General features: G+C 44.6%; 1 long non-coding RNA gene across 1 annotated transcript in view; it reads right to left on the bottom strand.

The window, feature by feature from the left end:
* The window catches only part of LOC107312705, a 55,188-nt gene that overhangs the window by 26,455 nt on the left and 13,657 nt on the right, over positions 1-15,076 (bottom strand). The window contains exons 4-9 of the long non-coding RNA XR_004307058.1: positions 14,928-15,003; positions 12,570-12,652; positions 10,791-11,071; positions 5,737-5,839; positions 1,599-1,732; positions 216-258 (exon numbers count right to left, since the gene is read on the bottom strand). This is a non-coding gene — a long non-coding RNA (uncharacterized LOC107312705). The remainder of the gene's footprint in view (positions 1-215; positions 259-1,598; positions 1,733-5,736; positions 5,840-10,790; positions 11,072-12,569; positions 12,653-14,927; positions 15,004-15,076) is intronic.

Raw genomic sequence — 15,076 nt, forward strand, 5'->3', positions numbered from 1 at the left:
TCCATAAGCATTCAGACCTCAATTTCAGTGTGTTTTGTCTTGCTTTGCTTTAATGGTCAATAGAAAGATTCCCTAAGACCTTGATAGAATAAAAGAAAACTAGTTAACATAACAAAAGCATTTTGGGGGATTCATTGCTAAGCTGCTGATGGCTTTTGGCATCTTCCAAGCTGCATCAGTGGCTTTGTCCTGAGTACTGCTGGCAAAGACCTCACCTCCTTGCCCCAACAGAGTCCTGCAGGGTGGGTCCAGAGCCATCTGCAAATCAGAAATTCAAATTATTAGGTGAAAAGATGACTGAATACAAACAAAAGACCTCTAAGAACATCAAGCCCAACTATCAACCCATCACCACCGTGTCCACTAACCTTATGTCGTGAAGTACTGCCTGAGCCCCAGCTTGGAGATCTCACCATCTTTTAAACAATATCTGAGCAAGCGAGGGCTGCTAAGGGCCAAGACCTTGTGTTCCCTTTGTTGTTAGATAAGAAGCAGAGTGCAGGCAGCCCTTCCATGTGCTGCATCGTGCCAGCAAGGCTCAGCATTGGGCAAGGCTCCACTGCCCACATAATGCAATCCAGCCCAGGAAATGCAAAGCCACGGCTGTCCTCATGTTATTAAATCACAACCTGAGCACACTTTTACAAGTACAGTAGCTAGCTGTTTGGCTAATTAAACTATTAAATTAGGCTGGAAAATAAACATTTGGAAGTTCCAAGCAAGACAAAGCCATGAATACTAAGAACTCCCCAACTTAGTGTGATTGATTATACAAACAAACCCTATGTATTGGGGAAGTGTTGAGAAATAACATCGCTTTCATCAACTTGTAAACGAACAGTTGTAGAGCGAGAGTGGGGCGAATAATTAATTACACCCTGAAACATTTTACTGATTGAATCCATGACCCCAGCTCTTGTAAGGTCATCAAATGATAGATTAGTGCTGCGCAGAGTATCACAAATGGCATTTGTGCTGGGAAGCTCATTATATGAGACGTCAGGTCATGTAAATCATAGGAAACAAATACAAACATCCATCAGAAAAATGCAGACAGTCATTACATGCAGCAGAGAGGAGTTGAATTATTATGCAAAATTTATTTTGACTATTAAAATACAAAGAGATGACACAAAATTGTCCTTTAAACAAACATAAACTACAAGCGTTCTGACAGGAGATTTTGTTTATATATGTTTCATCTCTTTGGTGTGCCATGGCTGTAAACAGTATCTGAAAAACAAAGGAGAGGGGAAAAAAAACCAAACAAACAAACCCAACTGTCTTCCAATATTTGGGTCTCCAGATCTTTTCTTTATTCAGGAGAGAGCTCGTCTTCCTACATCTGAATAATCAATGCAGAATAGGAAGGAATTGAGTGTAATTACTGCTTATGCGTCATTTGTTACACATCCTGTCTGCTCAGAGAGAACTGAAGTTAGTGCTGCTTCCAGACAAGCCACTTTTTGCTGTTTAGGGAGGTGCACTACATGGTTTAGCAGGAGTGTGTGGGTGCACAAGAAGAGAAGATGAAGAAGGAGGAGACACTGAAGCAGGAGAGTTTCTACAGCCCACTGTTGGGACAGAAACCCACTCACCAATTCCCAATACTGTGAATGAATCCAGGAGCTGAGAAGGCTTCTTCTGGAGTCTGTTTTCTTGCTCACTAAAAGGAACCCTTGGGTGTTCATCCAGTTTCTTTTTCATTTGCTCAATGAAGCCAAATTTGTACCTGCCAAGAGAGCAAATGGGTGGAGTAAGTAAGCAAGTTCTGGGTACAAGAGCTGAATATCAGAACCATAACAAATACTGGCAACTTGAACTGCCATGAATTACAAACCAAGCACAATCGCCCCATTTTGAATACAAAAAAAAAAAGCATCTTTTTCACTTTTAAAAAGCTCAGTAACACAACATCTATGAGACATGTTTTTAGAATCCTAGAATAGCCTGAGTTAAAAAGGACCACAACGATCATCTGGTACCAACCCCCTGCTATGTGCAGGGTCACCAACCAGCAGCCCAGGCTGCCCAGAGCCACATCCAGCCTGGCCTTGAATGCCTGCAGGGATGGGGCATCCACAGCCTCCTTGGGGAACCTGTTCCAGTGTGTCACCACCCTCTGGGTGAAAAACTGCCTCCTAATATCTAACCTAAACCTGCCCTGTCTCAATTAAAACCATCCCCCCCTTGCCCCATCACTATTCACCCTTGTAAACAGCTGCTCCCCTGTTTATACACTCCCTTCAAGTATTGGAAGGCCACAGTGAGGTCTCCCCAGAGCCTTCTCTTCTTTAAGCTAATCAAGCCCAGTTTCCTCCACCTTTCTTCATGGGAGAGATGCTCCAGCCCTCTGATCATCTTAGTGTCCTCCCCCGGGCTCATTCCAAGAGCTCTGCATCTTCCTTGTACTGGGGGCTCCAGGTCTGGGCGCAGTACTGCAGACGGGGCCTCACAAGAGCACTGTCACAGAGTTTTAGGGTCAGAAGGAAGGTGGGGAGCCTCCCCAAAGAATTGCTTGTTTGGCTTCACAAAAGGCAAAAGCAGGGATGGTAGGTCATGTTTTCAGTTGGAACACAGGTGCTTTGGTACTGAAACACCTCTAAAGTAAGACTAAATCCCTGGGACTGGAAAATCACAGCATCCCTTCTTGAGCGATGCAGGCTCCTTCCAACAGGCTCAGGATGATGTCTAATGAGTCACATCTCCTCTCAGTCTTGTTCCATCTTTCGCTATTGTAAATCACTCTAATCTCGTTTTATGAACACCGTATAAGAAGGAAGGCACTGAAAATTACAAATAATCTGTCAAACTGTGATTTGTGAATAAGGAATGCAATATCCCTCCCGCTACCTGGAAGTTGTTTGTATGATGGAAAGGAGGAACTGGACCTTACAATGAAACGGAATAAAGTAGATTTATTGGATCTTTTATCATCTGAAAAAAATGTTTACGCTGTTACTAATGTAAGACTGACTGATACCATTTGTACATTTCTTCTACTGCTGCTCCGTGGTGGGATAAATTAGTATGCTCTGAACTTTCCCTGGGTAACAAGCCGTGAGCGTGCGACCACTGCCAGTCTCAGTACATTCACTGCTGCCAATACAAATTGCCTAGTCCCTTTGCAACCAGATAAATGGAGTACAATTCCAGTAAAATAAACACAATCCCAGCAATGGGAGAAATTGCATCAGTTGGTGATCCCTTTTCTAGCAAAACACCAATGGGGGTTGTGTCAAGGAGCTATAAACAGAGTTGTTGGAGATACAGCAAGCAGTACTTGGGTTCAACCAGAGACAGAGAAGAAGAAAAATACTGAGGGATCCTTCTGGCCATGTTTTAGGAAAACATTGCAAACACAGCATTTGCAGGGTTAGCGCTTGGGAAAGCTCTTGACCAGTGAGCAATGAGCTCAGCAAAGCCCACACCAACAACAGTGAAACAGGGACAGGGAGGGTGGTGTGGTAGGAGCTGAGAAATAATTGATAATAAATAATAAATAAATAAATACACTGCCATTTTGTGTCAGGAAAGGCTCCCAGTGCCACCACAGCCCCCAGCATCCCTCACACACCTGCAATGCTCAGCTCCTATAGACAGCATGACCCCCCAGGAGCCACGCAGTGCCTCAATGCTACATTACAGCGTGGCTTAATATATAATCCAAGAGGAGCTCACCTGGTGATATTTCTGTCTTGACAGCAGCAGCAGCAGTCAATGCATTCTATTTTCATCTTGTTTTGAGCATCTCCCCTGCTGCTCCCTGAGTCAAAGCCCCAGATGAGTTCATCCCAAAGGGAAGATGGATGTTGGGATGTTGGGATGGATGTTGGAGGCACACAGACAGTGCCTGGTGTGGGGAAGGAGTTTGCTGGCTGTCCCATTCCCACACACACACCCCATTCCTCAGCCTTCACCCCACATCCCTGTTTACAGTGAGGACAGCCCTTGGGCACCTGCCCCACTGCAGCTCCTCCAGCCCCAGTTGTGCATCAGCCATAAAACCAGCGCCGGATTCTTTTAAACGAGGGAGGCTTATTACAGCCTCCTGTAAATCAGGCCTGAAATTACCACTGTGGTTTCTCAATAAGCCCGAGTCCTGCTGAACAGCTCACGCAGTTTCTGTTTGAAATTCCTATTTTAAAACCACTTTTGTTGCTCCCCCATGAAAGCAGCTCGATTTGCAGCCGTACAGCGCAGAGCAGCATGGCCCACCAAGCGGGAGAGACTCTTTCCCTTTAATGACAGCCATCTGTGGGTTCCTATAACTTAGCAATGTTCCCAGCTATGATTGATGGAGGGCGCTTAGCTTTACGGAATAATCTTTACTATTTTACAGGGTTCCCTTTTTCTCAGTTAAATGTTGTTTTCTGAATAATTCCAAGCTGCCAGCAGGTTTACAGAGAAGAAAACCGGAATGAATCTCTCCTCACTTTTATTTACTCCTCTTTGAGCACTGTGTTGCTGCATCCATTTTGGAGATTTACGGCAGCATTAAGTTTGCTCCCCTCGTCCTCGTTTTACAGATTTCTGCCGCAATCATTTTGAAAGCCAGAAAGCTGACGGGAAAATTAGGAAATTAGATAGTGTGTTCCTATTCCCTCCAGTGCCCTGATGAAGAAGTGGGGAAGAGAAAGAAAATGAAGGTGTAATAAATATCAGAATACAGCTTGGGGGCTCTGTAATGGAGCCCACCTCCTCTGGGCATCACCACTGTACCCCCAGTCCTCCAGTGCTGCTCTGACTGGAAGCAGAGGCAGCTGTGCCCCAGAGTGGCTCCACGGTGGCTGTCAAGGCAGCAGCCATCCCATGTGCCAAGTTCACAGGCTAATTGTTTATCTCATTTTAATTGCTAATGGTGGCCCGTGGCGCTGCGGCTCCCTGCGCTGAAGTTATCTCCTCTGAGTTTTTAGGATTATTGAAAATAATCATCCCAGAAAGAGAGAAGCAATGGCAGTAACTGCAGGATCTGGGGACAATGGTAAGGTGGGATCCCCATGTGACATACCATGCGTGACCTGGGACAGCCCCACCACCAGCTGCCTGCAAACAGCCTTTGAGCACAGAGGAATCTCATGCATGTGCTGCTCTGGGCTCATCATATATTATCCAAGCACCAGGAGGACTGCACACACGGATGGATGAACCATGTTCGCTTTCACCTGAGCTTTGTTTCCTGACCAAGGTGGCTGCAGTGGCCAAATGCTGCCCTGTAGAGACCCTCCCACTGCTCTCAGCACACAAGGTATTGTGCTGGTTTGCTCCAGCAGCACCAGCTTGCCAGGAAAACAACCTTCAAATCAGCCCTGCAGATCATCCACATGACTGCCTGGACTCTGTTTAAACCTCTCAGATCAAAATAGGCATGCTGAGAGTTGCAGAAAGTTGCTTATCTAGAGACGAGTGAGGGCTGGGTATCTCCCAGGAGGTGGTACCACCCGCAGCCAGTGACAACTTTACCCACAGCATGAGCAGTATGCACCCAGCTGCAGGTGTCTGCTCTGCTTGAGCTCCGTAGTTATTGCAGGCAAAATAAAAATGCTGGAAATCATCCCGTCGGGTCAAAAAGTTACCTATTTGCTTGAGTTTCTTCCCATACTGGATTACAAAGACTGATACAGTTCGCTGCCTTTACCCTCAGTTCCAGAGATGTGTTTACTACAGAAGGGGTTTTCTTACTCATTTTACCCAAAACAAGGCTGATTTTCCACCTACCTTTAAAGTCTGACTCACCCATTTTGTGTGGTGCACTGGCCGTGGTTTGGGTTAAGAACAGGTATTTTCACTTAAACAGAGAGAACATGCAGTCCAGCTTTCCTGCTCTTTATAGAAACATCTGCAAAATGAAGCAACAAAACACATCAAAACACTGAAATTGCCCATGGAGTGAAATTCTGAAATTGCATTCTGCAAGAACTGACACACCATTGTCATTTAGCCCAGTAAGTTAGAAAGAGATTCAAATATAGCTTTTATTTTGCCATCACAGACTGCAGCTCTATCCAATGCAAAATGTGACTATATTAATGCATGATATGATACACAAATAAAAACGTGTTGGCTTCTTACTGCACATACTCTTCACATTGGTGCATCTTTGTACTTTAAAATGGAGACCTAAAAACTCATTTAGATTATGATATAAACGATGCTCATTGCACGACTTGTACTTTGAGTTGATGTCTGGTATTCTGATTGGCAACGGAGCACTTTTAGTGCTGCAAGTACAGCGGGCATAAAATAGAATGGTTCAAACGAAGTTAAAAAAAAAAAGAAAAAGGAATAGAAATGATCTAATGACAAAGTAAAGAAAAATCAGGCATGCTGCTGGCTGCAGTGCGGCAGCCCAGCTGTCCCCATGAGCCAGCCAGCTGGGCAGCAGGCGAAGAGGCTGGGCAGATGTCTGGCTTCTGCTGATGGCTTGATGGCATCAATGTGTTCCCACAAAGAATCTTGAGCCCATCAAATCAGTGCTTCCCAATAGAAAGTGGTTCAAAAAACTGTTCTGCTGGAAAACTGTTGACCCACTGCATTGGTAGCCAATCGTTCAGTGGTACAGCTGAGCACTGTGCCTCCAGGTAAAGAAAGAAAGCAACAAACCTTCTTCTTCCATGACCAGGAGTCTGGGGAGAGTACAGAGTTATGCTCATCCCTATCTACCTTCATGCCACTCTGGACGGTCCATACTTCTACCTTTTTCCTCCTTTTAATCATATCCTTTTCAAGCCAGAGCCCTAAGCAGATTTAGCTTTTCCTATATAGGGTCATGGAGTCGTAGAACCATTAAGGTTGGAAAAAGCTTCCAAGATCATCAAGCTCAACCATCACCACCATGCCCACTCATAGAACCATTCAGACTGGAAGGTGCTGGTCCCTGTGTTCCTGTGCCTAAAGGTATTTGTTGCCTTCTCTGTACCTTCGGTTCTCCATTGATATTTCTGCCATTGGCAAACAGACCTTCAGGTAGGACTGAGCCCATGAGGACAGTGCCAGCACTTGGAGAGGAGCAGCCGTAAAGGCACATCCTGATTACAGGCAAGTGCTGATTTAGAGACCATTGTTCTTCATTTGTGGGTAGCAAAATAGAATTTCTACTGAATTTTCCACCCATTATAAAATCTGATAGGACTTGATTCCCAGTCCTTATTTTCAATCTTTTACCAGTCCAGGATCCCATGAAATCTTCTTGAGATGCTTAAAAGAGGTCTCTGGTTCTAACATCCATCATTCAGTGTTGTCCCACTTGCTTACTTTCCATTGCATTTGCTTTTGTTAAGCACCAAAATGAGCAATATCTGCTTGTATAATGCAACTGTATAGTTTTTAATTTGATGTTCTTTCCAGTATCTTCTTAGCTTGCTTCCCTATCCTTCTCTACCATCTCCTCTTTTTAAACTGAAATGCATCTTTTTTATGATGCTTTTTCTGTATAGTTTGAAAGATACCTAGTAAAACCTTGGCACAGTGGGCCTGGGAAGGAGACTTCAAAGCAACCACAGCACGACCCATCTCTCTCCCATCTGATGCAGTGATGCAGCTCCTTATTGACTGGGTTAGAATTAGAATTGATTTTCATAGAATGGTGCTGTTGATCCTCTTGGATTGCATTGCTTTCTTCTCTGGTTGCAGCAAAGCTGGAGATCTCTTTGCCACGTGTTTGGCTGTGCCCAGAGTTCCTGCTGATGGTGGGAGCGATGGGGAAGGGGCTGCTGGCACTGGGAAGCAGGCAGTGAAATACCGTACAAATCCTTCCTAGTAAATCAGATTTAATTCTTTTATGTTATTACAAGCCCCATTGAAAACAGTGCAAAAAGTCTTAGTAAATCTGTCCCCTAGGTGCCTTATGTCTGTATTTATTCTGTCTTTATAAATTCATTCATTTACCCCGTTCGGTTTTAGCTTCTGGGTGTTAGTTTTTATCCAACATGATTTAATTTTATACTTGGGATTGGGTTTAAAGCTTGCACCATGAACTAAATAAGTTCATTAAATGCTCTAAGTTTCTCTGGTTACAAGTTACAAATTCATCAGCATGGAAATAATGACATCTTAAACCTATTAAATTTAAAATATCTTCATGCTCAACCCCAGAGCTCAGATATGCCAGCCAATGGTAATCAAATGCCACCCGACCACTCAAAAATTTCCAGGGAAGAGAAAATGAGCTGGCTTGAGTATGCCTGCGAGGCAAATCAGGCTGTCAAAATCCTATCATTCTTGGGAGAAATTTACATAGCTCATATTAAACACACCGGCGAGACTGGGAACCCAGAGTAATTAAATGCTGGGGGGAGGATGAAGCCCTGCGAGGTGGGGTGGGAGGGCTGCGGGGGGCAGTGGGGCTGGGGAAGCACTGAGCCGTGCACCCGCAAACTCTCTGCAGCAAAGCGCCGTGGGTGCTCGCGGTGCAGGAAGGGGTGAGCAGATGAGGAGCAGCACCGCTTTTGCATGCTCAGCCCTTGCTGCAATTCCGAATCCTCAACCCCAGAGCAAAGCTGTGCTGTGGTTTGGTTGTTTCAATTTGGTTTTCCAAAAGGCGACCTCTTTGGTTTACAACAGATAGATCCGGCACTGCAAAAAGCGTGAGGAGCCCTAAGCCTCCCCTTATTGATGTGACATATTGTAATGGCTTCTTTGGTTACCTATCAAGTTACTGTGTACTTAGAAAGCTTTAATCTGTAGATTATTTACTCAATAGACTGTAACGGCTTCACATAATAGCCCATAACGGCTTCCAGCAGCTATAGCCTATTGTGTCACAGGGAGTTGGTGTTGATTTTCCCCCCCTAAATCTAACACAAAGCATCTAGGATAATATATGGCATTGTGCCGGCCTAATAAGAAGTGCCTGCGCTCTCATTTTGTTCAATTCTTTTGCTTTTAAAAAGTCAATATCAAGAACAGCGTTTGTTTTCCTAAAAGCACAAGAGGAATTTTGTAACTCCCAGTGCCTCTACAGCCAAAAGTGGGTAGAAAGCTCAGAGATGGTGCAGGCTGAGCGTGCCTTACCAGCATCCTCCCATGGTCAGCAACAGCACCAATGAAAACACAGAATCATAGAAGCACAGCATCTCTAAGGTTGGAAAAGGCTGCTAAGATCCCCAACCCACTTCCACCATGCCCATAACCATGTCCCACACTGCCACATCCCCATGGTGCTGGAACACCTCCAGGTATATAGAGATGCAATATCTTCAAGGCATTCTTAATTTATTTATTTTTTTACTTTTAAGACATTTGGCAATGAAAGGGCATTTTTCACCAGGTGAAAGCATCTCTAATTTTGAGCCCAACTGCTCCAAATTGATTTGATTTCATTTAAAGCCTAGCTAATTAATTAAAACCACTTGACAATGCCCCTTTAATGTTTAACCAAAGAACAAACTGTGCTCCAGCTGAGCTGCTAGGTGTTTATGTCTTATTAGCAGGCTTCCCAAAGCTTGGAGAGGAGGATTTCCATGCAAGTTCTCACCCCACCTTTTAATTACACCTAAACAGCTCATTATGGTCCTACTACAAACTTTGCTCACGAGAACACCCTGCAACATGCACTTAGCAGGTACCGACAGTGCATGGCTACATGCTGGGGCTCATACATCACTCTTTTTTCTATTCACCAGAAGATCTCAGGAAATCTCCCTGCTCCATTTGGGGCAGAGCGAGCACCAACACTTGTTTCCACATTAATTGCAAACATGAAATAAATGCGCCGCTAAGACATGCATTCATACCAAGCTGTAATTAAGCAATATGTAGACGTGCTCCCAGTACTCAATAAGCACAGGGAAACTGCAAGTAGCTGGGGCTGTGGGCGGCGTGGGGAAGGGTGAGAATGGCTTTCCCTGGGGGATGTTTCACCATATGCTTCTCCCCATAAGCTGTGTGTGCAATAGGGAGCCACTCTGTTGCTCAGGGTCCCCATCCCAGCCCCCCTCCCTGTGCTCTGCTTTACATCCCTGCTGGCACCGTCCTCATCCTGCTCCAGCACCAACCCACACCCATACCCCATTGCAGCTCCCACTCAGGTATTTATAAAGGGTAGTAGAGCCCTTCAAGACACCTTTTTCATCTCCCTGGCTGCAGGGGCAAGGTGTTGGTGCTGCCTGGTCAAATGGGGTGGGATGGATGCTCAGCATCCTTCTGGGGGTTTCCACGTGGAGCAGAGAGAAGACCCAATGCAGGCTACAGGAGGATCGAGCCTCCCTCCTTTGCTCAGCTCGGGGGCTGAGATGGTAATTTGCTTGCACTTGAGTAATTTTTAAAAACATAAACAACATCTTGCCATGTGCTGGCCTTTTTCTGTTTCGTGGGTTTGATTTCAGCCCGTTTTGACAACAGAGGGATTCTGCAAGAAAGCATTGGCTGAGGGAGTGAGATCATTAATGCCAGCTCACGAGTCCTAATTGCCCCAAATGAGTTACACGCTGAAATAGCCTGGCCCAGTTATCAGCCAGAGCATCCATGAGAGCTGGGCACTGAATGCAGAGAAGGCTGCATCCATAGCACCATTCTCAGCCCTCTCCCTTTCCCAGTTGCTTTTCTAAACAACTCCACCAGGATTTATACTGTCAGTGTGAGATTATTCCCTATACTTCTATTTCTTGTTCAAATGTATAGAAATTAATTTTCTGGTCATAATTTCAGTACCTCTGGGACATTAGCAGGATGGAAGTAAAAATAGAACATCATTACAGTGTCAGGTAATGCGGATGAGTGTGACTAATAACCTGAGTGTCATTGATTTAATAATCTAATAATGTCTCTGCACACTCAGCGCTCAGACTCACCGTTTGCAGATCAAGATTTAAGCCTGGCTGCAGCTGCAGATCAGAATCAGTAGCTCTGCTTTAGAGCTCGGGCTGATGATAAGCAACCTGCGGCTGGTTTTCCAAGATGAAGGAGTGGGAAGGAGCCGGCTGGTGTCTGCAGGTGTTGTGTTCCCATGGGTGACAGCAGTGGCAGGTCACAGCTCCCACTGGGGACATTTCCCAAGCTCAAAGAGAAACGCTCACCAAGCAGCAAAGGTCTGGCGGCTTCCAAACAGCTGCTGGCCCATCAACAATGTCATCTAAAAATGCAAAGGAAAAGAGCTCTGAGGTTAATTATGACACCTTCTGGGAAAGGTGCGATCCACAGCCCTGCAATGAGAGGAGAAAGGGAAGAACTGGTTGGACAGGCAGTCATTGTCCCTTCCCTGGCATCCCCAAGGGCAAGGTGACAGATGGGCATCACCCACACTATCTTCCCTTGCCACTGTGCATGAAACCACACAGAGATGCCCACTAATGAGACATGACATCAGGTTTGTCATAATTCGGTTATAACAGGGACTATTGATCTTCTCAAACAGTGTGTGAAAATCCTGTTCCCCAGCTAAACATCTTCAGTGCAGTAAAATTTGCCTCTACCTCAGTGTCAGCATCTTCTCCCAAGGAACAACAAAAGGCCAAGAGGTTCAAGGCCTCAAGTTGCTCCAGGAGAGGTTCCAGTTGGATATTAGGGAAAAGTTCTTAGAAAGAGAGATGAGGCTCTGGCACAGGCTGCACAGGGAGTGATGGGGTCACCATCCCTGGAGGTGCTCAAGAACCATGGGGATGTGGCACTGAGGGACATGGTGATGAGCACAGTGGGGTGGGTTGGGATTGGAATACTTGGAGATCTTAGTAGTCCTTTCCAGCAATGATTCTGTGGTTCTATGATTCTATCTGGGACTGCTCCGTGGCACCACAGGAGACAAGTGGGGTTTAAGCACAATCTTTGACCCCTGAAAAACACTTTGCAAACAATTCCACTTATTCCAGACCATTCTCCAAAGGCCACAGCAGTCTTCTCCAACCCCACTTCATCTCAAACGTATTTATTTGTTTCCAGTTAACTTCACCCAGATAAGAGGAAAGATCCCCAGGGAGTTACCAAATAAAACACTCAACGCAGACCCAGCAAGATTAGGGCAGCAGAGCCCCAAAAGACTGTAGAGATTATGAAAAAATTCACAACCACTCTCTAAGTACCATTCCACTGGAAGAGGAGCAAAACCAGGACTTAAAATGGAAAACATCCCACCTGGTTACCAACAGAGTGGCTGCAAATGGCTCCGCTCTCTGGGGACATTCAGTGTCACGAAGCCACAGAGGTCCAGCAGAAACATTGCAAGAGTACCCAGGGAGTTCCCATATTGTCTTTTTCCAGATGCCTCATTGCAAGCAAGCCCTGTGGCAGTAGTTCTGCTCCACACTCTGGGAGGCCCTGATCCACAGCCATGGTCCGTTTCTAATTAAGAAATTTCCATCTGTGGTAATTAGCTTTTTACTTGCTCGGGGTCCCAGTTGTGCCCTTTGGGTTTTCCCAGCAGCAAGCCATTGGAAGGGCTCTATGACAGCTTTCCAGCCTCAGCAAAGCCCTGCTGACTCTCACACCATCTGCACAAGTGTTAAAGAAGCACCCAGGTCTTGGCCACCACTCTGCGACACTGTGAACCCTTTAAGCAAGAAAGTGTCCTTCTGCACAATGGACTGAGAATGATGGGATTCAATGCAAGAAAGAAATATAAGAAGTCAAGGAGCTACCTGTCATTAGCAGCTATTTGGCATCTCGTTCAGGGCGATTCACCATTGCTTCTTCTTGTCCAAGCTGATCATTCAATAAAACACTATTGTGAAAGCAGATGTCATCAGAAGCATGTTTTCATATAGGAAATATTAAATTTCTGCTATTCAACAGTGCATCCAATCCCATTTTGTTCTATTAAACTCTTCCTAGAGTTTGAACAGAAGACAGTAAGAAATAAAGAGTTGTGGTTTTCCAATTAAGCCAAATTTTTGGGACAGTTACCGTGCTTCCTCCTACTTGATGCTCATACACAAAGATATTGAGAATCACTGGAAATAAATTATCCTTAACTGCAATATAGAAGGGGATTCATCAACAATATTGATTTTTCTCTCACATATGTGGAGTTGCTTTGGCAATTAGCCTTGGAATCAGTGTTTCTTTCCTGTAAACCAAATGTTAGTTGCAGAGGAAAGGAAATTGGGAGAGGAAATACTGGGAAAGGAAAAGGCAGTTCACAGAGAAAGCACACACTGTACCAAACATTGCCTCTCTCCCTCTAAACGTAGGCTGGGAGGCTGGCAGGGCTGGGTGGAGTCCTATGGGAGTTTGTGAGTACATTTATCTTAATTGCATTCGTGTGGCTGTGGAATGATTTTAATCTGGAGATAAGTGATATCTGATTTTTATGTGTGTTTTTGACAGATGTGAAGGACACACAGAGCAGGGAATGAATTGGATGCATGTACAGAGTTGTGGAAATGGTTCTTAATGTCATAACATAGTCAGGTATTAAATCTCAAAAGGAAACAGGCAAATTATGCATCTAACTACTTATCATGTAAACTTGGAGTGAAAGTGGATGATACTCATTTCTTGGTTTACGAGCACCAGAGAGGCATGTCATAAAAGGGAGAATAATATGATTAAAATTAATGTAAAATACTATGGGAAGCATAACTTTCAAGTTTCATTTTTGCAATGCTGGGACTTCTAGATCTAGCTAGAATAAAATAATCTCAGAGCCCATCGCTTCCTGCTGTAACTACACTCACAGAAATTAATGCTCCTGGAAATGAGCACTTTCTTGAACAGCAGCGCTGTAACTGATCACTAACTGCCTTCAGCATCAGAGCAAACACTCAGCAGAATTGCTCATCTGCCCCACGTTCGTTATGTGGTACGCTGAGCTCCTATGCAGTAAACACAACAAATAAAATACAGACTTTCTTTGACAAGAAAATCAAGACTAATTGGTAGTCCCTGGAATGGCAAAATTCAGGAAAGAAGTCACACTTCAGGTTGGATATTAGGGAAAAATTACTCTCTGAAAGAGCAGTGATGCATTAGCACAGGCTGCCCAGAAAATGGGGAGGGGGATCCCTGGAGGTGCTCCAGAATCGTAGGGATGTGGCACTGAGGGATGTGGTGATGGTCACAGTGGGATGGGTTGGGGTTGGACTGGATGAGCCTAGTGGCTTTTCCAACCTTAATGATTCTGTGATTCTATGAACAGCCCCATTAACGCTACCCCAGCCAGCCATCCCTCCTACAAGCCATTTGCTCACTTGGGTTGCCACACACTGCCCTTCCAATTCACCACATCATTCATGAGTTCTATTATTCTGTGTAAAATTCACTCATGTAAGTTTTGTAAACTTACTTCTAAATTTTTACCTTGATTCTGTTCTCCTAGTGAGTATTTATCCTTAATTTCCACACTGATCTATAAATAAATGCCTAAAACAACACGCAGAGAAACTTTACAACTCTACATTAGCCTAACCATGCAGATTATTACAGAAAGCATAGCTTGGAAAATCCCTAAGCTACTATAATTAACCTATTTACACCTTAATTTTCTTATAAGATGCAAAAGAGTTTGAAAATTTAAAGAGTGTCTGTGCTGTTTCCAGCTTTGTGTTGGAGTTCAGGCTGTGCCGCCTCTCCTATGCACAGCTCCTGCCATCTATTGTTTAATCATTTTGAAGATGAGACGATTGCATCTGTGACCCATGAAGGCTCACCAAGCAGCTCGTCACATCTGCAAACCCCTGAAGTTCATGTGGAGAGTCCCCAGACCTTCTCTTACATATTCTGAAAAGAACTGCTGCTGTTTGTGCCTCCCATCAGAGCTGCTATTTCATTTCCAAGTGGATGTAAATTAACACGTTTTATTAATCAGACAGCATTAAAGTCTGAGCAAGAAATTTCAGCCTCCTCACAAAACCGTAGTGTGGCTGTTAGGAGACTCCCCTGGCTTTGCTCATGACCAGGAGCAAATCTTTTTTCCTGTCACAGACATGTTTGGGGACTAACAGAGACAAAGCCCAAGAGAAGCACGTGCAGAAGGACAGAAATATTCTCCCACATACCTGCCATGAAAATGCAGCTTATGTAGTGCATCAATGAAGTCAAGTTTCCAGTAGGGTTAATCTTGGTGTGAAGCATCTTAGTGGAAACAACATAAAAAGACAAATCAGCCACACATGAAAGTTAGACAGGATCCAGGAGTCTGTCTCTG

Source organism: Coturnix japonica, chromosome 4 (genome assembly GCF_001577835.2).
Source record: "Coturnix japonica isolate 7356 chromosome 4, Coturnix japonica 2.1, whole genome shotgun sequence".
NCBI classification, from domain to species: domain Eukaryota; kingdom Metazoa; phylum Chordata; class Aves; order Galliformes; family Phasianidae; genus Coturnix; species Coturnix japonica.